The sequence below is a fragment of the Lontra canadensis genome, unplaced genomic scaffold (genome assembly GCF_010015895.1).
Source record: "Lontra canadensis isolate GAN:19392208 unplaced genomic scaffold, GSC_riverotter_1.0 scaffold31, whole genome shotgun sequence".
NCBI lineage: Eukaryota > Metazoa > Chordata > Mammalia > Carnivora > Mustelidae > Lontra > Lontra canadensis.
Window position 1 is genome coordinate 2,483,788 of NW_022631025.1, and position 22,937 is coordinate 2,506,724.

Here is a 22,937-nt window from a genome sequence, read left to right on the forward strand (position 1 = left end):
CCCTTACCAGACATTTTAAAGTGCAGTATTAACCCTTCTCATACTTTTCCATATTAATTGAAGAGATCAGTTCCTAATTCATTCTATGAGGTCAACATAACTCTGATAGCAAAGCCATGCAAAGACAGCAGAAGAAAACTAGAGACTAATATCCTTCATAAACACTTATGCAAAAATCCTCAACATAAAAGCAAACAGAATTTAGCAGCATATTAAAAGGATTGTACAGCATGACCAAACGGGATTCCTAGAATGTAAGGAAGGCTCAACAAAGAAAAATCAAATCACTACACCACATTAACAGAATGAAGGAAAAAAACCCACATGATAATCTGAATTGATGCAGAAAACGCATTTGACCAAATTCAACATTCTTTCAAAATAAAAACACTTTACAAGGCACGAATAGAAGAAAATTAATACTACATAATAAAAACCATGTAGGAAAAATCCACAGCAAACAATCCTCAAAGGTGAAAGACTGAAAACTTTTCCTCTAAGATCAGAAACAAGGCTGGGGTGCCTGGGGTCGCTCAGTCAGTTAAGTGTTCAACTCTTGACTTTGGCTCAGTTTATGATTTCCGGATCCTGAGATCAAGCCTCAAATCAGGCTCCATACTGGGCATGTTAGTCCCCCTCCATGGCTCATGCTCACACGTGTGCTCTTGTTCCCTCAAAGAAAAAAGAAAAAAGAAAAGAAAAGAAACAAGGCAAGGATCCTCATTTTCACAATTTCTATTCAACAGAGAATAGGAGGTCCTAGCCAGAGCATAAACAAGAAAAACAAAATTATCTTTGTTTGCAGATGATATATGTAGAAAACCTTAAAGATTCCACAAAAGAAATGTTAGAATGAATTCAGCTATGTAACAGGATGGATATAAAGTCAGCACACAAAAATCAGTTTCATTTCTATCCACAAAAATGAACAATTTGAAAAGGAAACATAAAAACCGATTCCATTTACAATAGCATCAAAAAGAATAAAGTACTTAGGAATTAATCAAGGAGGTGAAAGACACAATGAAAACTCCAAGACACTGCTGAAAGAAATTAGAAAGACAAAGATGAATGGAAACATATCCCATCCTCATGGATTATAAGACAATACTGGTGAAATGTCAATATTACCCAAAAATTCAATGCAATACCTACCAAAGTCTCGATGGAATTTTTGCCGAAATAGAAATAAAAAAACCTACTCTAAAATTTATATGGAATCTCAAGGGACCCTAATAGCCAAATAATACTGAAAAAGAACAAAATTTACACTAACTGATTTCAAACCTACTACAAAGCTACATTAATCCATAGAGTGTGGTACTGGCATAAAGAAACCACATATGGACCAATGGAATAGAACAGAGCCCACAAGTAAACCCCTGCATACAGTCAAATGATTTTTGACAAGAGTGCCCAGACTTTTCAATGGAGAAAAGTCAGCCTTTTCAGCAGACTGGTTATGCATGTGCAAAATAATGAAGCTGGATCCTTACCTAACACCACATAACTAAAATTAACTTAAAATGGATCAAGAACTTAAATTTAAATGTGAGACCTAAAACATAAAGTTCTTAGAAGAAAACACAGGACTAAAGCTTCATGCCACAGGATTTGGCAACAATTTTTTCTTTCTTTTTTTTTTTTTTTATTATGTTCAGTTAGCCACCATATAGTAGATCAATAGTTTTTGATGTAGAGGTTCAACAATTCATTACTTGCATATAACACCCAGTGCTCATCACAACATGTGCCCTCCTTAATATGACACCAAAGGCACAGGCAATACAAAATAGAAAATTGGACATTATGAAAATTTTCAAAAAATTTTTAAAAATTTAAATTCAACTTAATTAACATGCTGTATTATTAGTTTCAGAGATAGAATTTAGTGACTTATCAGTTGCATACAACACCCGGTGCTCATTCCATCAAGTGACTTTCTTAATGCTCATCACCTAATTACCCCATTCCCCCACCTCCCCTCCAGCAACTCTCTTGGTTTATTTCCTATAGTTAAGAGTCTCTTATGGTTTGCCTCCCTGTTTTCTTATTTTATATTTTTCCTTCCCTTACTCTATATTCATCTGTTTTTTTTTTCTTAAACTCCACATATGAGTGAAATAAAATTTTAACATCAAGAGACACTATACACAAAGTAAAAAAGGCAACATATAGAATGGGAGAAAACATATGTAAATCATGTATCTGATAATGGATCACTATCCTGAATAGAGAGTTTCTAAAGCTCAACAACAAAAAACTGATTCAACAATGGGCAGTTGTTGCATAAAAAGAAGATATACAAATGGTCAATAAGCACATGAAAAGATGCTCAACATCATTTACTATTAGGGATGTGCTAAGCAAAACCCCAATGAGATATTACCTCATACCTATCAAGATGGTTACTGTAAGGAAAAAAAAGTGTCGGTAAGGACTTAGTGCACTGTTGGGAATGTAAAATGGTAAAATGGTATGGCTACTGTGGAAAACAGTATGACTGTTCCTCAATCAATTAAAAATAAAATCAATATGGGACCCAGCACTTACATTTCTGAGAACATACCCCCAAAAACTAGGGTCCTGAAGAAACAGTTGTACACTCATGTTCATAGCAGCATTGGTCACATTATTTAAAACAACCCAAGGGTCCACCAACCAATGAACAAATAGGCAAAATGTGCTATATACAGAGAAAATAAAATATTATTTAGCCTTAAAAAGGATGTAATGTAGTACAATATGGATAAACTTTAAGGACATGCTAAATGAAATAAGCCAGTCATAAAATATAGAGAAATATTGTGAAATTTCACTTAAATGATATATACCCAAAGTAGTCAAAAATCACAAAGATAGAAAAAATAAATGGTTGCCAGGTGTAGGGGAAAGAAGAGAATGAGAAGTTAACAGGAATAGATTTCTGGATTTAAACTATGAAAAGATCTTCAGCAAATGGTGTTGGGAAAATTGGATGGCTACATGCAAAAGAAGAAACTGGACTATTTTCTTATACCGTACACAAAAATAAACTCAAAATGGACTGAAAGAGCTAAATACGAGATCCGGGGCCTCTGGGTGGCTCAGTGGGTTAAGCCTCTACCTTCAGCTCAGGTCATGATCTCAGGGTCCTGGGATCGAGTCCTGCATTGGGCTCTCTGCTCGGCAGGGAGACTGCTTCCTCCTCCTCCTCTCTCTCTGCTTGCCTCTCTGCCTACTTGTGATCTCTATCTGTCAAATAAATAAATAAAATCTTTAAAAAATTATATATATATATATATATATATATATATTTATATATATATATATATAATCTGAAACCAAAAAGTCATAGAGAAGAGCACAGGCTGTAATTACTCTGATACTGGCCATAACATTTTTTCTATATATATCTCTGAGGCAAGGGAAATAAAAGCAAAAATAAAATATTGGGACTGTATCAAAATAAAAATCTTATATGCAGTAAAGGAAACAATCAACAAAACTAAAAGACAACCTACTGAATGGAAGAAGATATCTGCAAATGACGTATCTGATAGGGGATTAATATCCAAAAATACATAAAGGACTTATACAGGTCAACACCAAAGAAACAAAAAATCCAATTTAAAAATGGGAAGAAGACATGAATAGACATTTCTCCAAAGACATACAGATGGCCAAAAGACACATGAAAAGACACTCAACATCACTCATCATCAAATGCAGATCAAAAACACATGACACATCACCTCACACCTGTCAGAATGGCTAAAATCAAAAAAAGACAAAACAAGTGTTGACAGTGATGTGGAAAAAAAGGAACCCTCATGCACTGCTGAAGAAATACAAACTGGTGAAGCCATTGGAGATTCCTCAAAAAATTAAAATATAATTACCCTACGTGGATGCCATGTCTATTCTCACCCCAGCAGAAGTCTGGGGTTTTATTCTCTGAAGAGGTTTCTGTACTACAGGATACCAGGCACATACCCTAACTCCAAAATTAACCCTAACCCTAACATCTGGAGAGGTCTCTGAACTGCAAAATATAAGACACATATCCTAACCCTAACCTGAATTTGACACTAATCCTAGTCCATAAAAGCTAAACCTAACCCTAACCATAACCCATAAACAATAATCTCTAACCCCTAACACTAAACCCTAACTTAAACACTAAGCCTAACATTCTGGAGAGGTCTCTGAACTTCAGGATACCATGCACATACCCTAAATCCTAACTCCTAACTCCTAATCAATAACCCCTAATGGCTAACCCTGAATCAAACACTAATCATAACCTCAGCAGAAGTCTAGGATTTTATTCTCTAGAGAAGTCTCTGACCTGCAGAATACCAGGTATATACCCTAACACATATCTTAACTCTAACTCTAACCACCCTAGATATGAGGAAGTAGCTTCTGGAACATGATAAGGAGAGCTGAGAAGCAGCCTAGTTATCCTGTAGATGACCCCAGGAGATTAATTGGTAGTGGAAGTGCATGTGAAGGTAGAGATAAAAACAGAAGGACCAATTCAAGATCTATTTAAAGAATACTTAGGTTCCCTAATACCCTCCTTGCTTCAGCTTTGTAAATGGTTGCCATGTCTGCTCACACCCAAGCATAATTCTGGGGTTTTATTCTCTACAGAGATCCCTGAACAGCAAAATACCAGGCTCATACTGTAACCCTAACCATAAATTTAACCTTAACCCTAAACCTAAACCTAATCCTAACCCTAGCTTCTGAAGAATTCTCTGGGCTGAAAAACAGGCACATGTCGTAATTATAATCCTAACAGCAACCCTAAATCTGAGAAAATGGGTTTCCAGAATACACAATAAGAAAAAAATTGGGGAAAAAATAGAACTACCCTACAATGTAGTAATTCCACTACTGGGTATTTACCCCCCAAATAAAAAAATACTGAATCAAAGGGATACATGCACCCCAATGTTTACAGCAGCATTAGCTACAATAGCCAAATTATGGAAGCAGCCAAAGTATCCACTGATAGATGAATGGATAAGAAGGCAGTGTATATACATATAATTTAATATTATATAGCCATGAAGAGAATGAAATCTTGCCATTTGCAACAACAGGGATGATCTAGAGTGTATAATGCTAAGTGAAATAAGTCAGAGAAAGACAAACTCCACATGATTTCATTCATGTGAAATTTAAGAAACAAAAATGAATGAATAAATGGGGGGAAAGAGATAAGCCAAGAAACAGACTCTTAACTGTAGAGAACAAACTGATGGTGGGTAGGGGGATGGGTGAAATAGGTGATGAGGATTTAGAGTACATTTATCTTGATGAGTACTGAGTAATATATGCAACTCGTGAATCATTATATTGTACACCTGAAATGAAAACAACAATGTATAAAATAACAAAAATTTCTGTTTTAAGCCAAAGAAGAAAGAAAAAGAAAAAAAATGTAAAGTTTGAGAACTTTCCAACCTAAGGAGAGATTTGGACATACAAGTTCATGAAGCTATAACTCATACCAAAATGATCAATCCAAAATGATCTCAAATATGCATTATTTAAAAACTGCCTAAAGTCAAAGGGAAGGAAGTAATTTTAATTTTTATTTATTTTATTTATTTATATGACAGAGAGAGAGAGAGAGCACAAGCAGGGGAGAGGGGCAGGCAGAGAGAGAGAGAGAAGCAGCCTCCGAGAGGAGCAGAGAGCCCAATACGGGACTCAATCCAAGAATCCTGGGATCATGACCTGAGCCAAAGACAGTTGCCTAACCAACTGAGCCACCCAGGCACCCCAAGAAAGAATTTTAAAAAGCATTAAGAGAAAACCTTCACATATAAAGGAACCCCATAAAGTGATATCAGTGGATTTCTCAACAGAAACCCTGCAGGCCAGAAGAGAGTGGGATGATAAGTTCAAAGTGCAGAAAGAAAAAAACTGCCAAATAAGAATACATTACCCAGCAAAGATGTCTTTCAGAAGTGAAGGAGAGACATTTTCTCAAAAAAACAAAAGCTGAGGGCACAGATCTAAACTGGACCTGCTTCATAAGAAATACTGAAAGTTCTTTTTTCAAAAGATGTATGTCTGTCTGTATGTATGTATGTGTGTATGTATTTTTTTGAGAGAGGGAGGGAGGGAAAGAGCATGAGTCTGAAGGGCAGTGGGAGAGAGAATCTCAAGCAGACTCTGTGCTGAGCATGCTTGATCCCATGACCCTGACATCATGACCTGAGCCAAAACCAAGAGTCAGATGCTTAACTGACTGCACTATGCAGATGCCCCCAAAAGTTCTTAAAGTTGAAAGGAAATGGCACTAATTGATAAAATGAAAATGTATGAAATTATAAAACATGCTGCTAAAGGTAAGTATACAGACAAATTTAGAATCGAGTAATAATGTAGTATGGTGTTGTGAAAATAAGCTAACTCTAGCACAAAGATTAAAGAATAAAACTATTTCTTAAAAGATTTTGTTTATTTGAGAGAGAGCAGAGTGAGGGAAAAAATGAGTGGGGCAGGGGAGAACAGAGGGAGAGGAAGAAGCAGGCTTCTCCGCTAAGCATGGAGCCTGAAATGGACACTGGGACCATAACCTGAGCCAAAGACAGACACTTAACTAAGCCACCCAGGCACCCCTAAAGAATAAAAGTATTAAAAATAACAATAGTTGAAATGATTTGTTAAAGAATACCTAATATAAAAAGATGCAATTTTGACACCCAAAACATAAAATGAGATTAAAAATGCGAGATTATAAATGTGAGAGTAAAAGGATAGAGTTTTTGTATGCAATTGGAATTAAGTTGTTATCAGCTTAAAATAGACTGTTTTATCTGTAAGATGTTTTAGGTAAGCCTCATGGTAACCAAAAAGAAAAATCTGTAGATGCACAAAAAACAAGGAGAAGAGCATTAAAGTATACCATATGGAAAATCATCAGTTTACAAGGAAAGACAGTAAGAGATGAACAGGGAGCTGTAAAATAGCCAGAGTACAATTAATAAGATGGCTTTAGTAATTCCTTACCTATCAGTAGTTTCTCTAAATGTAAATGGATTAACTTCTTTAATCAAAAGGCATAGCAGATGTATTTAAAAAAAAAAGACACCCCCTCCACCAAAAGACCCAACAATATGCTGTCTACAGGAGATTAATTTCAGCTTCAAGGACAAACAAAGACTGAAAGTGAGGGATGGAAAAAAAAAATCATCCATGCAAATGAGAATATGAATAGCTACACTTAGATATATAGACTTTAACTCAAATACTACAATAAAATAATAAGAAGGTCATTTATAATGATAAGGAGTTAATTAATCAAGAAGACATATCATAAATTTATATACACCCAACATCAGAACACCTGACTATATTAAGCAAATACTAACATATTGAAAGGGAGAGACCACAATACCATAATAGCAGAGGATTTCAACAATGGATAAATCAGTTAGACCGAAAAAAAATCAGTAAGGAGACACTGAACTTAAACCATACTTTAGACCAAATGGACCTAACAGATGAATACAGAGCATTCCATTCAACAGCTGCATAATATGTGTTGGGATGAGCACTGGGTGTTAAATGCAACTAATGAATCACTGAACACTATAACAAAAACTTTTGATGTACTATATGTTGGCTAATTGAACATAAGGAAAAATAAAATTAAATAAATAAATAAAAATTTAAAAAAGAATACACATTCTTCTAAAATGCACATGGACTATTTTCAAGGATAGATCATATGCTGGGTCACAAAAGAAGTCTTACGTAACAAAAAGATGAAGACTGAACTGATACTAAGCATCTTTTAAACTACAATATTATAAAACTGGAAATCAGTAATAGGAGGAAAACTGGAAAACTCACAAATGTGTAGAATTAACACACTCCTGAAAAACCAAAGGGTTAAAGAAGACATCAAAAGGAAAATAAAATATCTTGAAACATGAAAATGGAAACACAACATACGAAAACTTAAAGGATATCGAAGCGGTAGTTCTAAGAGGAAAGCTTATAATGATAAAATGTCTATATTAAAAACAAAGATCCCAAATAAACAACCTAATTTCACACCTCAAGAAACTAGAAAAACTATGCCCAAAGTTAGAAAAAAGAAGGAAAAAGCAAAGACCAGAGCAAAAATAAATAGAATCCAGAAGAACAACAGAAAAGTCCAGGGAAAGTAAGAGCTGATTTTTGAAAGAATGAACAAAATTGACAACCTTTGAGTAGACTAAGAAAAAGGGACAAAAACCTCAAAAGCAGAAATTAAAGAGGAGGTATTACAACTGATACCACAGAAATACAAAGGATCACAAGAGACTACTATGAACTATTATACACCAAGAAACTGTACATCCTAGAAGAAACAGGTAAGTTCCTACAAACATACAACCACCCAAGACTGAATCATAAAGACACAGAAAAAATGTAAGTGAGGATATTGAGCCAGTAATATAAAACCTCCTAACAAAGAAAAAAAGCGCCCAGGACAAAGGGTTTCCCAGGTGAATACTACTAAAGATTTAAAGAAGAATTAAATTTGAATTCTTCTCAAACTCTTCCAAAAAACTGAAGAGGAGGGAGCACTTCCAAACTCATTTTATAAGTCCAGTATTACTCTGATACCCAAACCAGATTAAAATACTATAAGAAGAGATTACAGACCAGTATCTCTGACAGAAATGGATGAAAATTTCTCAACAAAATACTAGCAAACCAAACTCAACAGCATATTACAAGGGTCATAACCACAATCAAAGGGGATTTATTCCTGGGATGTAAGGCTGGCTCAACATATGAAAATCAATAAATACAATACACCACATTGGTAAAAAGATAAAATGATCATCTCCACAGATGCAAAAGGAAGCATTTGACAAAACAAAACATACTTTTATAGTTTAAAAACTATCCAGGAGGGCACCTGGGTGGCTCAGTCATTAAGCATCTGCCTTCAGCTCAGGTCATGATCTGAGAGTCCTGGGATCAAGTCCTATGTCAGACCCGCTGCTCAGCAGAAAGTCTGCTTCTCCCTCACACTCTGCCTCTCCACCCCACTTGTATTCTCTCTCACTGTCTCTCTCAAATAAATAAAACCCTAAAAAAAAACTATCCACGAATTCTGTATAAAGACAATTTTTAAAATTTTATTTTTTCCAGTGTTCCAAGATTGTTTATGCAGCATACTCAGTGCTCCATGCAATACATACCATCCTTAGTACCCACCAACAGGCTCACCTAACCCCCATGCCATCCCCTCCCAAACCCTCTGTTTCTCAGAGTCCACAGTATCTCATGGTTCGTCTCCCTGTCCAATTTCCCCCAATTCACTTTTCCTTTCTTTCTCCTAAATGTCCTCTGTGTTTATTCCTTATGCTCCACAAGTAAGTGAAACCATATGATAATTGACTCTCTCTGCTTGACTTTTTTCACTCAGCATAATCTCCTCCAGTCCTGTCCATGTTGATACAAAAGCTGGGTATTCATCCTTTCTGATGGAGGCACAATATTCCATTGTATATATAGACCCATATCTTCTTTATTCATTCGTCTGTTGAAGGGCATCTTGGACCTTTCCACAGTTTGGCAACTGTGGCCATTGCTTCTATGAACTTTGGGGTACAGATGGCCCTATTTTTCACTACATCTGTATCTTTGGGGTAAATACCCAGTAGTGCAATTGCCAGGTCATAGGGTAGTTTTATTTTTAATTCCTTAAGGAATCTCCACACTGTTTTCCAGAGTGGCCGTACCACCTTGCACTCCCACCAACAGTGTAAGAGTGTTCCCCTTTCTCCACATCCTCTCCAACACTTGTTTACTGTCTTGTTAATTTTGGCCATTCTAACTGGTGTAAGGTAGTATCTCAACAACTAACACCAAGGAAATAGAAACAATCATCAGAAATTATTATCAACAGCTATATGCCAGTAAGTTAAGCAACCTAGAAGAAATGGATGCATTTCTGGAAACCTATAAAATTCCAAGACTGAAACAGCAAGAAATTGATAACCTGAATAGACCAATGTCTAGTAACAAGAGTGAAGCAGTGGTCAAAAACCTCCCAGAACCTGAAGGAGTCCCTGGGGAATTCTACCAAACATTCAAAGAAGAAATAATACCTCTTCTCCTGAAGCTGTTTCAAAAAATGGAAACAGAAGGAAAACTTCCAGACTCTTTCTATGAAGCCAGCATTACCCTGATCCCCAAACCAGGCAAAGACCCCATCAAAAAGGAGAATTTCAGACCAATATCCCTGATGAATATGGATGCCAAGATTCTCAACAAGATCCTAGCTAATAGAATCCAACAGTACATTAAAATGATTATCCACCATGACCAGGTGGGATTCATCCCTGGGATGCAAGGGTGGTTCAACATTTGCAAGTCAACCAGTGTGATAGAACAAATCAAGAGAAGAGAGAAACCACATGGTCCTCTCAATTGATGCAGAAAAGCATTTGACAAAATACAGCATCCATTCCTGATTAAAATTCTTCAAAGTATAGGGATAAAGGGAACATTCCTCAACTTCATAAAATCTATCTATGAAAAACCCACAGCGAATATCATTCTCAATGGGAAAAAGTTGACAGCCTTCCCTTTGAGATCTGGAACATGACAAGGAGGCCCACTCTCACTACTCTTGTTCAACATAGTACTAGAAGTCCTAGCAACAGCAATCAGACAACAAAAAGAAATAAAAGGTATTCAAATTGGCAAAGAGGAAGTCAAACTCTCTCTCTTCACAGATGACATGATACTTTGAATGGAAAACCCCAAAGACTTCACCCCCAAACTACTAGAACTCATACAGCAATTCAGTAATGTGGCAGGATACAAAATCAATGTACAGAAATCAGTTGCTTTCTTATACACTAACAACGAAAATATAGAAAGGGAAATTAGAGAATTGATTCCATTTACTATAGCACCAAGAGCCATAAGATACCTGAGAATAAACCTAACCAAAAAAGTAAAGGATCTATACTTGAGGAACTACAGAACACTCATGAAAGAAATTGAAGAAGACACAAAGATGGAAAACCATTCCATGCTCATGGATCGGAAGAATAAACTTTGTTAATAGGTCTACACTGCCTAGAGAAATCTATAGTTTCAATGCCATCTCGATAAAAATTCCACGGACATTTTTCAAAGTGCTTGAACAAACAATCCTAAAATTTGTATGGAACCAGAAGAGACCCTGAATCACCAAGGAAAATGTTGAAAAAGAAAAACAAAACTGGGGGCATCATGCTGACTGATTTCAAGCTTTACGACAAAGCTGTGATCACCAAGACAGCATGGTACTGGCACAAAAACAGACACATACACCAGTGGAACAGAGTAGAGAACCCACATATGGACTCTATGGTCAAATAATCTTCAACAAACAAGGAAAAAATATCCAATGGAAAAAGGACAGTCCCTTCAATAAATGGTGCTGGGAAAATTGGACAGTTATGTATAGAAGAATGAAACTCGATCATTCTCCTACACCATACACAAAGATAAACTTGAAATGGATAAAAGACCTCAGCATGAGGCAGGGATCTACCAAAATCCTAGAGGAGAACACAGGCAGTAACCTCTTCGACATTGGCCACATCAACTTCTTCCAAGACATGTCTCCAAAGGCAAAGGAAACAAAAGCTAAAGTGAACTTTTGGGACTTCATAAAAATAAAAACCCTGTGCACAGCAAAGGAAACAGTCAACAAAACAAAGAGGCAACCCATGAAATGAGAGAAGATATTCGCAAATGACACTATAGACAAAGGGCTGATATCCAAGATCTATAAAGAACTCCTCAAACTCAACAGATAATCCCGTCAAAAAATGGGCAGAAGAAACAAACAGTCACTTCCCCAAAGAAGACATACAAATGGCTAACAGACACATAAAAAAAATGTTCATCATCATTAGCCAGCAGGGAGATTCAAATCAAAACCACGTTGGGAATAAAGGCCATTTATGACAAGCCCATGGCTAACATTGTACTCAATGGTGAATACCGAAAGCTTTCCTCCAAGACCAAGAAGACAAGAATGTCTACTCTCCCCACTTCTATTCAATAAAGTATTAGAAATCATAGCCAGAGTGATTAGGCAAAATAAGAAATAAAAGGCATGCAAATCAGAAGGAAGAAGTAAAACTGTCTATGTTTGTAGATGATACGATCTTATATACAGATAATCCTAAAGACCCCACCAACAAACTGTACTGATAAATTAGGTAAAATTACAGAATACAAAAATCAACATTTCAGATTTAGTTATGCTTCTATACACTAGCAACCAAACACCTGAAAAAGAAATAAAAAAGAATTTCACTCGCAGTAGCAACAAAAACAATAAAATACTTAGGAATAAATTTAACTAAAGAGATGAAAGATCTAAACACTTAAGACAGTAAGATTTTGAAGCACCTGGGTGGCTCAGTGGGTTAAGCCTCTGCCTTTGGCTCAGGTCATGATCGCAGGGTCCTGGGATTGAGCTTTCTGCTTAGCAGGGAGCCTACTTCCCCCTCTCTCTCTGCCTGCCTCTCCACCTACTTGTGATCTCTGTCTGTCAAATAAATAAATAAAATCTTTTTTTAAAAAGTAAGATTTTGGAGAAAGAATCTGAAGAGACAAACAAATGGAAAGATATGCCATCCATCAGGAGAATTAACCTTATTAAAATATCCACACTACCCAAGGCCATTCTATTTTCAATGCAAACCCTATCAAAATCTCAATGGCATTTTTCATAGAAATAGGAAAAAAATCCTAAAATTTGTACAAAGTCAGAAAAGACCACAAATAGCCAATGCAACATGGACAAAGAATAAAGCTGGGGGTATCAAACTTCCTCATTTCCAACTTTATTACAAAACTACAATAATCAAAACAGTACGGTACTGGCATTAAAAAAAGACCCACAGCCTAGCAGAACAGAGTAAATATCCCAGAAATAAATCCATGAATAAACAGTTAACTAATATTTGATAAGGGAGCCAAGAATACTCACTGGGGGAAGGACTCTTCAATAAATAGTGTTGGAAAAACTGGATAATCACATGCAGAAGAATCAAGTTGGGTCCCTACCTTACTCCACTCACAAAAATTAACTAGAAATAGATTAAAGATTTAAACATAAGATCTGGAACTGTAAAACTCCTAGAAGAAACCACAGGGGAAAAAATAATCTTGACATCAGTTTTGGCAACAAGCTTTTTAATATAACACCAAAACCAGAAACAAAATCATAAACAAGGGGCGCCTGGGTGGTTCAGTGGGTTAAAGCCTCTGCCTTTGGCTCAGGTCATGATCTCGGGGTCCTGGGATCGAGCCCCGCATCAGGCTCTCTGCTCAAGCAGGGAGCCTGCTTCCTCCTCTCTCTGCCTGCCTCTCTGCCTACTTGTAATCTCTGTCAAATAAATAAGTAAAAATCTTTAAAAAAATCATAAACAAAAAAATGGACATCAAACTAAACATTACTGCTTTAGTGAAGAAATATTCAACTAAATGGAAAGAAAACCTACAGTGAAAAGGGTTAGTACTCCAAATATATAAGGAATTCATACGACTCAGTAACAAACCTCCCCCTGCCAAATAATCAAATTAAGAATGGTCAAAGGACCTAAACACACAGTTTTTTTAAAGACATGCAAATGACTCATAGGTATATGAAAAGATGCTCAATATCAATAATCATCAGTGTAATGAAAATAAAAAACATAGGGAGAAGTGATGGGTATTAAGGAGGACACCTGTTATGAAGAGCACTGGGTGTTACATGTATGTAATGAATCACTAAATTCTGCTTCTGAAACCAACATTATATTATGTGTTAGATAACTAGAATTTAAATAAAAATTGGAAGAGGGAAAAAAACCACACTGAGATATCACCTCATACCTGTTAGAATGGCTATCATCAAAAAGACAAGAGATAACAAATGGAGAAAAGGGAACCCCTGTGCACTATTGGTGGTAATGTACACTGGTACAGCCACTATGGGGAGTAATATGAATGTTCCTCAAAATTTTTTAAAAATAGCACTAACATATGATCCAGCAATCCCACTTCTGGGTATATATCCAAAAGAAATGAAATCACCTCATCAGAAGATAGCTCCACCTCATATTCACTGCAGCTTTCTCAACAGCCAAGATATGTAAACAACCTAAGTGCCATCAACAGATACACAGATAATTACACACACATGGGAATATTCAGCCATGAAAGAGAAAGAAATTCTTCCATTTACAACAAAATGGATAGACTTTGAGGGCACTACACTAAGTGAAGTGAGTCAGAGAAAGACAAATACTATATGATTTCATTTATACAGGGAATGTAAATAAGCTAAACTCATGGAAACAGAGCAGAATCGTTGTGATTGCCAGAAGCCAGAGAGTGGGGAAAACAGGACAATGTTGGTCGAAGACGTAACCTTTCATTTATAAGACAAGTAAGTTCTGGGGACGTAATTTACAACACAGTGACTATCATTAACGATATTACATTGCTAAGAAGAGGATCTTTAATGGTTTAACTATCAAAAAATGATGTGAAGTGATGGAGGTGTTTATTAATCCTCTTGTAACAATCAATTTACAATATATAAGTGTACCAAAGCATCACACCATACATCTTAAGCAATGTTCTATGTCAGTTATACTTCAGTAACGATGGAAAAAACCAGTAGCCTACTTCTGAATCAGCGCTATTGGCTTAGATGATCAGACTCATTCCCAACACAGTCTAGTGGAGGAAGACTCCCCTTGCTCACATTTGGGGAAATCCTCTGCCTTGTATGTTAGCCCATTATTCTAGTAACCCCTGGGGTCCCCTAGCCCAGAAGCTAGTCATGTAGGTCTCAGGAAAAAGACTGATGAGATCAACCCTCCTGAGGAAGGCATAAAGTAGGGAATTATGACCCCTGCAGACCTACACTATACCACCTTTAAGATGCTATAAAAATTTTAGTTGGAATGCCAAGGCAGCATACAGAGGACATGGCACAAAGTGGTAGCATCCAAGCACAACTGTGCCAACAGCTGGTAGTGCCTTCTCGGGCAAAACCAGCTGTGTGGTAATATCAGTTGGGAAGCTGAGAGCAGTGCAGAGGTAAGCCCCCTCTACTGAACACTGAGTCATGCTGCTGGTTGTGCAAATTGTTCTAAAATTATACCCAGGATTTAATTTATAGAGGTGACTGAATGATGACATGGAGCACCAATGCCACTGAAAGCAGCATTCATTACTTGCATTTCTCCAAACAGGAGGGCACAGTACACCATGCACAGCCCCAGGGAAACACCAGGTTTGGGCACAAGGCAGAAACAGGAGTAAGGAGGAAGCCTATGCCAGATTCTTTACTGGAGTGTCCATAGAAAAGGCAAGGCAGGGCTGAATAAACAGTTTAGGATTGCCTGGCTTGAATAGTTCTGGTGGGTTTTAGGCTATAGGGGTTGTCTCTTGTTGCCTGGTGTCTAACCCTGGGATGATTAAGGTCAGGAGGAGTATTGGCTTAGTGTGTGAGAATCAGGTAAAGGGGTAATAGGGGCTACAAGATAACATGAATGTTGAAGGAACATCCAACTGTACAGCATACAGACATCCCTGAATCCATCTGCATAAGGAGAAGCCAAGAGGTGCCTGGGTAGCTCAGTGGGTTAAAGCCTCTGCCTTCGCCTCAGGTCATGATCCCAGGATCCTGGGATCGAGCCCTGCATCGGCTCTGTGGGGAGCGAGCTTTCCCCTCTCTCTGCCTGCCTTTCTCCCTACTTGTGATTTCTGTCAAATAAATAAATTTTTTAAAAAATAAGGAGAAGCCAAAAATCACTAACATTAATGGGGATATTCTTTGGCCCCAAAGAATGGATGAACCAATTAGGAGCAACATGATGATTCACAATGACCAGGCACACATACAAAGACTACAGCCACAGATGCCCCGCAAACAGTTCATGTAGAGACTCCATAAACATACCCACCAATGCCTGAATATCCTTGCTTCACATACACCACAGCCACACACACCAGTGGTAAATACTGGCAAATGCTTCATAAGATGCTCCTTAGGGGTAGGTGGTAAAGCATTAATCTGTGTCATTTAACAATTCACCTGGTGTTAATATTCTCAGCATGACTAATTCCATCTAAAGTCACAGAACTAGGAAGATATATGCACCATTAACTATCCCAAGCTACTATAAGCCAGTTCCGTTGCACCTTATCTCCTTTCATATGACATGCGCACACAATCCACTTGTACCCCAAGTAATACCCTGAACTCTTACCCTGAACGGACAAACAGAAACATAACACATATTTCCAGAATACATCTCGGAATGTACAGTCTTCCATACACTTAAACACGTACAGTTGCTAGCTACACCCTGAACACACACACAAACCTCTTCTTACTAACTAGATTTTTACAGGTAAAATCCTACCTACCTCAGATATTCACATGCCATGCCTACAACTATATACACACATGCCCACACACACACAAACAGCTAACATGTTACCCACAAGCTTACAATAAATAGCCTAAAAGGACAGGCTCTAAAAAAATACCACATATACAGTTGTTTCATGAACCACCCAAAATATTCCCACAATCTCACACCTCTAAAATGCACATACTCTACAATTTCTGAAAACATACACAACCTACACAGTTTCCAAATACACACACCGAACACCCGCATTTTGTAGAATACATCCCCATAAGCCACCAATGAACCCAAATACACACACAGCCACAATCAACCCAACCACCAAATCCATAAAAGAATACCCCCACAAGCATGCATATAAGCAACCCACCAAGTTCTTCAACCGTTACATTCCAGAAGTAACAGAAGTGGATCCCTGAACCCACAAACATACATACTCACAAACTAGCCATGAATATACATACACCCTTCACACTCAGATGTACTCAAAACACCAACAACCCTTGTACCCTACACTCATGACCCTTACACACCCATGAACACAAACACACATACACTCCCCCAATCTCCAAACAGACATTACCCAAAACACTATACACAATCCTCACATTTCTAGAATACAACGTTATCACCACAATCCCCAGACATTCCAAAAAATGTACAAAAACCTTAGCATACTCCAAAGAAAATCACTTTGACTATTCCTGACAACCCCAAATCCTATGAATAACCTTATATAATTCACCACGTGCTGATAAATGTAAATACAAACCAGTAAACACTCCTACAACACAAGGAAACATCTCTAGCACATCATATATAAATTCATGTAAAACCCTTTCAGGTCCCAATTTAAAAAGGATTTCAAACTTCCACATTCCTTAATACTCACAAAACCGTATTACATACCCCCAATACATGCAAATACAATCCACCTCCCCTGTATAAACGTATCTCATTACTGTATCAGTACAAAAGTACTCCCAGATATGTACTAATAATCCCCTAATGAAAAATGAAAATACATGCCATAAAAATATTTACCCCATCTGCCATGCTCCATGAACATAAACAAACACAGGTTTCTCATACCCCCAATATACCCCAAATTACCCAGCATGCTTCAAATATGAAAACATACTACCTTATACCCCCAAATACACATGAAGCTTCACATTACCCACATACACATAATCACTCTCAAATACTCAATAACTCCACCATCTTCCAGAATACAGATTAAGCCTACACCTTACCCACTCCCCATTCATACACCAACCCATTCATCTGCACATATGGGACATACCACCAATCCTGTAAGTCACACACTTGCCCTTACACCCCCAGATATGTGCTCACAGCTCCCGAAAATCACAAAAAAAAAAAATGCATGTAACCAGTGTGCCCTGAATGCACAGAGGATCCACCTGTAACGGATGATGACATCAAAATGTCAACCTTAAAAATAAAATAGCCAGTCAGTTTACCAGCAGAATGACTTTATTCAGGAACAGCAGAGGAAGTACAATTTGGAACACGGTAACTATGATAAATTGTAGGCAGTGCAGAGAACAAAGGAGAGGGGCTTGTTTTTAGAGAGGAAAGGGGTAAGCTGGGAGGAGGGAGTTTGAATCAAAGTTCACTAGAGAAGATCAAGAGTTCAGGTTGGTGGCAGCTTTTCATTCGCTGGGCTGCTGCTGGGCAAGGAGAAAAATCTTCCGCTGGTGGAGTAGTCAAGAATGCTTTTTCCTACTGGGTCTACAAATGGGAGTGAGTGGTAGTGCCCGAGAGCTTCCAAGTCCCTATTAAATAGGGTTTCCTTTATTCATTTCCACAGAAAATATTTAAACAGACGCTATGCCAAAAATAATAACCCTTTCAAACCTGACATTACACACAAATTGCCAACATTCACAGAGCTAACAACCATAAACAGACATTCGCAAAGTCCTAAATCACAAGCGCGTTACTCAAACACCTTGAGTATGCCTGAATTACAACTCAAACCCTCTAAATAAACTTAACTCCCCCCCACCCTAAAAAAAACACACCCAGGACTTCCTGTTAGTCCCAAATATCCACATAGACCTCACCAACCCACACATGAGGATATCCCAGTCAGATTCCTACTATATAAAAACACAAATAAACCTCAAACTAGGAATTCATTAAACATATTCCCAGGAGACTCGAATATAACGTGCACAAAACCACCCACTGCCATGAAGTTCTACAATCCACCAGAGACCACAAAGACACATAAACCACATTTCCTGATACACACCACAAACCCCCCAAAACAAGTGCAAAATCTCAACAACCCATGAACACAAAGACATACATCTTGCACTAGAAACATACCCACACAGTCCCTTCAGTCCCACAGAATACGAGCATACACCACCTTAAGTCCCAAATGAACACGCAGTAGTGGGCTGGCCAAGGCTTCACAATCAGAACCAGCTCTCCCCAAAAATTCAAACACACACACACACACACACACACACACACTTAATTTGAACCACATGAAGGATGTGCAGCACGTATTTACCAGTAATTACATAGCTACAACACTCTTCTTTGTAAATTCCATACACCTCATGGGTACCTACGGCCATCCTTTGTTTTTGCTTCGCTCCTCCATCAGCCCCACCTGCGCTCCGCGCACCTCGCCACAGCGCCTATACTCACATGGCGAACTACCACCCCTAATTGCCGCAAACCCGCTCCACACAGCAGGCCCCGGGACACCGAGGTGACCGGTGCGAAGCCTGGACCCCAGACCCCCGAACGAGACCCCGGACCCGTGGGCCCCCAGTCCCCCAGACCCGCGGGCCCCCAGTCCCCCAGACCCGCAAGCGTGGACCCCAGACCCCGGGGGCCCCTAGTGTCCTAGACACACGAACTCAGACCCCAATATCCCCGAGCACGGAAGCCAGACCCTCATGACCCAGTACCCCAGATGCCCGAACGCAGACCCCAAATCCCCGAGCACAGACCCCAAACCCTCGGCCCCCCCTGGTACCCCAGACCGAGTGCAGAACCCAGACCCGCGGGCCCCTGATTCCCCAAACACCAGAGTACAGACCCCCAAATCCCCGAGCACGGAAGCCAGACCCTCGTGTCCCGGGTACCCCAAACCCCAAAGCACGGAACCCAGACCGACGAGCAGCCCGGACCCCAGGTCCTCAAGTGTGGACGCCAGGCCCGCGGACTGTCGGCACCCCAAACCCGCCACCTCACGAGGACCCCGCAGGAAACTCGCAGGGACTGTACTCACCACAGCAGGATCCAGGCTGGAACACCGAACTGCCCGAGGGTCTGCGCGACGCACCTCAGCATGCGGCGAAGCCTCAGACAATGATTGACCAGGACTCCAGTCCCCGCGAACCACACCTCAAGGGCTCACACAACGCGAAGCAAGAACGCCACAGACCGCGGGCCGCCACCCCTGCACGCCCGGGAGCGCGCGCCTTCATCTTCAAGCCTACCTCACGCAAGCACGAGGCGGCCACGCACGGCCCCGCCCTCAGCCAGAGGACCGTTAGGGACCCCCGCCCCCGAGCCCGCGCAGGCGCGCTTTCTCCGGCGGGCAGCCTCAACAGACGCTGGGAGCCGTTGCAGGGGGCGGTCCGGGAGACTTTCAGCCCCGCCCCTGGGGAGGTGTGCGCGTGCGCGTGCGTGGGCCTGCGCGTGCGTGGGCGCGCGCGGGGTAAGCTAAAGCCGGACCTGAGAATCGTGCCAGAGAGACCTGAAGGCATAGGTCCAGGAGCCGGGGGCTGCACGGGGACGACTACCCTCCCGCACTCTTTGTGGTCCTCCTGCCTTCTAGCCAGCGCGTGGGAAGTGAGCGCTCACGGCCCTAACTTCGCAGATGTACCCTCCCTGGCCTCAGACGCGACCTTGCGAACGACCTGGGACAGGTGCCTCCGAAGCCCGAGGGCCCCGCGGGCGGCCACCTCCGTCCGGACTGCGCGTCTGCTGCTCTTTCCCGCCTTTCGGCGCCCTCTGCGCCCGGCTGAACCCCTGAGCCCCGCAAGGTTCCATGGAAGCACAGTTCTGGCGGAGAATTCAGACCCGGGGAACACTCGACGCGATGTGCCCTGACTCCATTCCCAGACTTTCCCCGGGGCACAGCCTGTACACAACAGGTTTCTTGGCGGAGCTGCTCAGTGACTGTGAGCGTGGTCCACACAGCTTTCCTCGCAAGGCTCGTCTTCCGCCTTGGGTCGGCACACGCCTGTTTCAGGTGACCTAGCAGGCGGCATGGCCGCAGTTTTACTCTGCCCTCCCTCCTCTTCTGGAATATCGAAGATCTTCAGTGCGCGCGAAAAAAGGATGCAACGGATTGCCCTGACTTTGTGTGACATTTTTGGAAGAAGCTTCAATCATCCCATCTCTTTCCAGTCCGTTGCCAGAGGAGGGCTGTTTCCGGGCACCGCGGACCTCGGGAGCCTCGCACGGCTCACCTCCAAGTGCACGGGAAGAAGACTCCACAGCACACAAGCCTGCTGTCTCGCCTTCTGCCAGTGTCCTCTGACTGGGTGGAGGTCATGGCGCTTCGCAGACCTGTGAGCCCTGTCCAGAGATGGCTCTCTCTCAGCAGTCACTATAGGCATGCTCAGAGACCAGCACGGGAAGGATTTCTGGTGGTGCCTTCCACGACCGGTCTTCCCAAATTGCATTTGGGCGAATTTGATTCCATCTGCTTCTGGGCTGTAGGATTTTGAAGCAGTACAGAAATGGTTGCAGAATTGAGACGAGATCCTTTTTCCACAGTGCCACTTTTGTATCAGTGGCCCCGAGAAGGCTCCTTCAGATCCTACATCTGAGCCACGAGTGAGAATCTGGTGGCAACTTGATGGAATGACAGGACAAGGGCAGGAAGCAGGAAGGAAGTGCTTTCGCCAGGTGCAGCAGTTTGCCTCGGCATCTCTCTAATGGGAAGTCGGCTGAAAATCATTTCAGGCTTCCCAAGATAAAAGCTCAAGGCCTGAGAAATGTCTCCAAGTTGTTTCCTTTTCCAGTCCCCGACACGGATCTCTGAAATTAAGTTCACTGAGATTTGCTTGAATTGCTCTCAGCTCATGTCCCCAGCTAAGATCAAGGAAGCGTGCGTGGAGCAGCTGCGGGAGAGAACAGGCAGGGGTGTGTGTGGAGGGCCACGTGAGGGCTGCATAGGGTGAAAGGCCTGGGAAGTGTCCCCTAGGGCCACACCATGCAGCTCCCTTCCTTCAGGTGGCTGGTGGGACGCTCCTGAAGTATTCCCTATAAATATTACCTAGACCTAGTCACGGGGTGTGTTGGGAGAACACTTAAAATCATGAGGAAATGCGGCAGGAATTGAGAAGTGACTTTTTTCACAACTGTAACACGGGGTGAGGGGGAGAAGAAGCCCAGGCCCTGGGCTCACGGTCCATGGCCCTTCCCCTTGAAAATGGCCCCAGGTTCCTTTTCACACAACAGTGGTCTTTGGAGTCACCTTTCCTTTGAGGAGGGTGGAGGGAGGCGAGAACTGTTTCAGCGCCTTAGCCAAAAGGAGTTCTTGTTCAGTGCCAGTTCAGAGTGGAGCCATCCTTCTAAAGCTCCCTTTCCTTCCCCAACACCCTGCTGTCGTAGGAACTCTGCCGTCATGGCGGTGGGAATGAGGCTTGTCTCCCGAGACATCTGGCTTCAGCCTCTGAAGTTCTCAGCCCTCATCACCCTTGGCCCATTTCCTAACAGTCCTCTCTTCTCACAAAGAAAACACCAATGCTCCTTCGCATCATTGTGTTCCCAATAAACTGACATTGACGTGAACCATGAAGATAAGAGACAATGAGATTTTAAAGGGGTGCTACCATGATTCCCACGTACGTGGGACCACATTCAGTGTGAGCCTGGATTCCAAAGAACGAGGGTCTACCATTTGCAAGCCCAGAGCAGGGCTTCCAGGCTCAGAGTGGCCGGCCAGCCCTTAGAGGAAGCTGGTTGTGTGAGTGGGAAATGGATAGGAGTGGATACCCCGGGAGGCTTTGTCTCAAGGGGCACATCCATTTCATGAGCAGTGATTGTAACAGCTCAAAAAACCAAGGGTATCGGGTCTTTCTATGCCCCTTCGAAGTAAGAAAGGGGAAGATCTCCTATGCCTTCTTTCTGTCCTCACCCCCACTAAGCCTAGACACTCAGTGATATATGATGGCTCTTCCAAATTCCAAATCATTCAAAGAGCCTGCGGACACTCTGTGTGTGTGTGTGTGTGTGTGTGTGTACACAAATGAGCTTTGCAGTGAAGCCAAGATAGCACTCTGGAGTGTTCATATCCAAGATCTTTTTCTCACAGGTAAGTGACTAATAACAACTGGATACGTTACATATTTTTGGTAGAGATGCCAGATAAAATACAGAATCCCACCTAAATGCAAAATTAGATAAAGGGGGGGAAAGATCTGCATGAAAAGTGTATCTCAAATATTGCATGGGACACAATTCTTGTAAACGCTG